Source organism: Melozone crissalis, unplaced genomic scaffold, assembly GCF_028551555.1.
Source record: "Melozone crissalis strain CALT ecotype California unplaced genomic scaffold, PUWL_Pcris_2 ptg000132l_1, whole genome shotgun sequence".
NCBI lineage: Eukaryota > Metazoa > Chordata > Aves > Passeriformes > Passerellidae > Melozone > Melozone crissalis.
Window position 1 is genome coordinate 95,309 of NW_026535905.1, and position 5,243 is coordinate 100,551.

Consider the following 5,243-nt stretch of genomic DNA (forward strand, 5'->3'; position numbering starts at 1 on the left):
GTCTGCTACTCACTGTGCTCCTAAGAAGGCCCAGAACCTCCTAACCCTGACCTTCTGCCACACATGGAATGCATCTGCACCTGAAAGAAAGTTAGAACATATGGCAAACACCACCAGGATAACTCACAAGCTGCAAACACCTTATGTCAATCTAGGAACAGCATCTAGATCCCAAGTACAGCCCACATTACAAATTTAAACTCCCCAAGGCTTGTCCCCATTGCAGCAGGCCATGCGGCAGGGCAGAACAGCTCCAGCACAAATGTGTGCAGACATCCGTGACACAGAACGTGACAAACAGGGGGGACATGAAACACGACACATCATGCTTGTGGTTGAGGGCCTCGAGGGGAGAAGGCAAAAGGGACCCCAAAGACACACCAGGGAACACGGCACACCGGACAACACGACACAGACCGGAGCTGTTCTGCACTGCCCGCCTGAAAGCTGCCATCAAAAGTAGAGCCTCTCCCTTTAGCTGTCCTAAGAGGCCCTTGCAGAAGATTGCTTTTCCCGCTGCCAATTTTTAAATCTGGCCCAAGAACTCCCAACCTGCTACTCTCCCATCTCCAGGCCGTGGCCTCCGACTTATCTTTTGGTTAATCGGTGATGGGAATCCACGTTGCACCTGAAATGAGTCTTCCTCGGAGGGCCCCGTGATGGCCTGTGAGCCTCTCGGTCAGCTATAATAAAGAAAACCAAAACCAAAGTGTCAGTCCAGAGTTATGTGGGCCAAATCCCACCAAGGCAGCTACTTGCCCTCTCCTGAGTGTGCCTGGCTCCCTCAGGCTCCAGCTTCATCCTGATTCCAAGGCTGTGGCCTTTATTAGGAGTGGCACCTGGGTTAGAGAAAGGCAAAGTTAAATGGCATTCCTGTGAGTGCACTGGATGACCTTGTGTGCTGTAAGACATGGCAATGCCTCTGCTAGGCTTCTGAACAGCCTTGTGGGGGGTCCTCAAATAAACACCCTTTCTCACCCTGCTGCTTGCAAACCCCGTCCCAATAACTCCTAAACTGGATACCTGCTCACCCTCCCTCTCCCAGTCACAATCCTCAACTCACCTGAAGCCTCAATCTCAAACATCATCCTTGACACTAGGCAGATCCCTCTTGCTACATGATCAATCTGCTGAAAAATTGTTGTTCTTGAGAGCTGAGCAATAACAACCACTTCTCTCCGCTGCTCACCTTGGCTGCTGCTCTCCAGATTGACTTCCTTAAAAGAAAGACAAAGAACAGTGCTGCAACACAGTCGCCATACACACTTCTGCTGCAGAGACAAATGGGGCCTCACCGCTCGGGGCAATGCCCTCAACCGGGATGGGGCCCTCTGGCACAGATTTATTCCATCTGAATCTGAAAAAAAGTTAGGACAAGAGTCCAACTGTTGCAGGATAACTGAGGAGCTCCAGATATCCTGTGTCCATCTACAAATCCCATCTAGAGTCCAACTACACCCCACATTACAAATTCCAAGTCCCTGGGCCCTCTCCTATCGCACCAGGCTGTGCGGCAGGGCAGAGCAGCCCCGGCACAAATATGTGCAGACACCCGTGACACAGAACAGACAGGACAGGACAGGACAGACAACGGGGACACAACAGGAACAGAAATCTCTTGGCAAGGAAAATGGCTGCAAGGACTGAGAGAATGCAAAAGGAGATGACCAAGCTGAGACAGATGGTGAGCTGATGAGGCTCAGAGAACCTTGGAGGAAGAAGATGCTAACTGAAGGATTTATTCCAAGGACAGCAAAGATCGATGCCCAGGAATCCTATGGTCAGAATCCTCTGCCTGCCCTCACATTCTTACAAGTCCTAATCCACCATAATGGATCCAGGTGGGGCAGAGCTGTCCATATAGCTCAGAACAAGACCTGACAAGACATCGGACTGGATGCTTCCAAAGAGAGAACTTTTGACTGGGGAGCTCAGACAGGTATCAGAATCGCATCTATGGCCTGGGTGCCAGGCCAAGGAATGCAGAGATCACGGATGCTAACAATGATGCCAAGGTTTCTGACAGGCCTCCATAAGGTAAAAGACATGGGATACACAAACAACACATAATGCACAATAGACAAGTGACACGAGACACACCGGGACTGCTCTGCCCTGCACACCTCAGCACTGTGATCAAAAGTGAGACTTGGCTTTTATGGGGCCTAAGGGGCCACTTCATGACCACCCTCCACCTCCAAACTGGACTCAAAAACCCCTGCCAGTAATTCCCAAACCAGCACCCCGCCTTCATCCCCTCTGTGGGTCACAGCCCTCTCCTTATCTCTCAGACATCTGGGGATGCCAGTCTATGTCAGGTGCAAAGAAAGGCCACCTTGTCAGCTGGGAAGGTCCTGCTGGCACCGGGCTGGTGTCTCTCAGACAGCTAGATTAAAGAGAACCAAACATCAGTGCCTGAGCTTGGCACCGCATTGGCCAAAACCCCACCAGTCTGCTACTCACCACGTTCCCAAGAAGGCCCGGCACCTCCTAACCCTGACCCTCTGCCATGGATGCAATGCACCTGCACCTGAAAGAAAGTTAGAACATATGGCAAACATCACCAGGATAACTCACAAGCTGCAAACACCTTATGTCAGCCTAGGAATAGCATCTAGAGCCCAAGTACAGCCCACATTACAAATTCCAACTCCCCATGGTTTGTCCTATTGCAGCAGGCCATGCGGCAGGGCAGAACAGCTCCAGCACAAATGTGTGCAGACACCCGTGACACAGAACGTGACAAACAGGGAGACATGAAACACAACGCATCATGCTTGCGGTGAGGGCCTCGAGGGAAGAAGGCAAAAGGGACCCCAAAGACACACCAGGGAACACAGCACACCGGACAACAGGACACAGACCGGAGCTGTTCTGCACTGCCCGCCTGAAAGCTGCCATCAAAAGTAGAGCCTCTCCCTTTAGCTGTCCTAAGAGGCCCTTGCAGAAGATTGCTTTTCCCTTTGCTTATTTTTTAATCTGCCCCACGAACTACCAACCCACTATTCTCTCATCTCCAGGCCGTGGCCCCCGACTTATCTTTTGGATGATCGGTGATGGGAATCCACGTTGCACCTGAAATGAGTCTGCCTCGGAGGGCCCCGTGATCGTCTGTGAGCCTCTTGGTCAGCTACAATAAAGAAAACCAAATACAAAGTATGAGTCCAGAGTTATGTGGGACAAATCCCACCAAGGCAGCTACTTGCCCTTTCCTGAGTGTGCCTGGCTCCTTCAGGCTCCAGCTTCATCCTGATTCCAAGGCTGTGGCCTTCATTAGGAGTGGCACCTGGGTAAGAGAAAGGCAAAGTTAAATGGCATTCCTGTGAGTGCACTGGATGACCTTGTGTTCTGTAAGACATGGGAATGCCTCTGCTAGGCTTCTGAGAAGCCTTGTGTAGCGGGGGGTCCTCAAATAAACAAATAAACACCCTTTCTCACCCTGCTGCTTGCAAACCTCCCCCCATCCCCAGTAACTCCTAACTGGATACCTGCTCACCCTCCCTCTCCCAGTCACAATCCGTAACTCACCTGAAGCCTCAATCTCAAACATCATCTTGGACACTGGGCAGATCCCTCTTATGACATGATGAATCTGCTGAAAATTTGTCGTGCTTGATACAGCCTGGAATTTCAGGGAGTTGCACTCCTCAATTAAAGAAAAAAAAAAACACAAAAACAATAAAACCCAAAAACACTGAAATCCCCACAAAAAGAAAAAAAAAACCACAGAAACCACCAAAAAATAAAAAAAACCAATGAAAACCAACCAAAGAACCCCAAAAAGAAAACAAAAAAAACCCAAAAACTCCACCGAAAAAAATCCAACCCAAAAAAAACCAGAGCAAAACCAAAAATTACAAAAGCACCTTACTACTCCTAGACACAAAACCCAAAATCACAAACCTAAATATTCCCTGTATTCCATGTTATTTTCTTCACAGAATCTTCCAAGCCTCTGTGCTTTAGACGCCCAGAAACACCTGCTGAAAACAAGCTGAGACGAGCTGAAAGAGCCTCTTCACTGAAATGAGAGGAGAGCTCTTACCCCAGCACATACCAGAGAGGGAATGAAGCCCCTCAGCCACGGCTGGGGTTAATATACCCCTGATGGTGCCCGCCCCTCGTTCCCATGGCACCCAGGAAAAGGCAGGGGGTGAATCCCACCGGGTATAACAGCCCTCAGAGCAGCTGCAGCTGTTTGGCCTCTCTGACTCACATTCAAGGGCAGTAAGTGGCTTCTTATAGAAGAAAACTCTTCAGAAAAATAGCCGTGCTTTCTTTTTTGCAACAACTACTTGGAGCAAAAGAACAGAAAACTGGCAAGATATAAAACTTTGTGGTAAGGTTACATAGCTGGATAAATTGGGTAATTGGTAATTTGCTGTTACCTCACATAATTATTCTGTGTTTAACAAAAGCCATCTGATAAATTCACACCCAGAACTCCAGCAGCCCAGCTGGCCCTACCAAATCTGTATGTTTATACATACGGTAAACAAAACCAAAATCCCAGTAATAACTATCAGAAGTCTATGAAAGAAATCTCTTGAAATTAATCCTACCTCAAATACAAACCAACCCATCCAAAGTTAGCTTCACTCAACAATTTACACAGAGTTAATAACACCAAGAAATAAAACAACACACCATATACCACCAATTAATATAATAGTGAAGAAAAAAAAAACACTTTTTTTTTTAATTTAAACTAACTTCTTTTATTAGGTAGAACAAAAGCTTTTGCCAGGACTGTAACAACAACTTCTTCTCTTTCTGAAATGTCCCTTCTCACTCCCAAATTCCTTACAACTTCTGAGTTTAAATCCAAGCAAAAAGGAAAATTCATGCACTTGTGCGTTCGATGCTCCTGTCAGATTCTCTGTTTCCCTCCACATCATCTTACACTTTCAGTCTTCAGGCTGCCGTGATGAGTTTGTCGGAAGAATTGGTAAACGTTAAGAGAGGATTTCCCTGCCTCCCTCCCCAAAGCTGGTTTCCTTAGTGCATTTCACTCAATCCCAAGCCGGCAATGATGCACGCTCACCTCAAGCATGCAAGGCTCACAGCTGCTCGGCTAAATTCGGCTGTTATCGGCTAAACTCGGCTATTGTCGGCTCGCTTCGGCTGGACTCGCCTCTTCGGCGCGGCTCGGCTCGCTTCGGCCGAACTCGAAGCCGCTCCGTGCGTTCGGCTCGCTTCGGCCGAACTCGGAGCCGCTCCGTGCGCTCGGCGCGGCTCGGCTC

At 48.7% G+C, this 5,243-nt stretch overlaps 1 long non-coding RNA gene across 1 annotated transcript; it reads right to left on the reverse strand.

Moving 5' to 3' along the window:
• Positions 1-756: 756 nt before the first annotated feature.
• LOC128948528 (uncharacterized) lies at positions 757-4,043 on the reverse strand. Its single transcript, XR_008484118.1, has 3 exons — positions 3,904-4,043; positions 3,529-3,592; positions 757-839 (listed from the first exon to the last, which is right to left on the reverse strand). It is a non-coding gene; the product is annotated as an uncharacterized LOC128948528 (long non-coding RNA).
• Between the last annotated feature and the right edge of the window lie 1,200 nt (positions 4,044-5,243).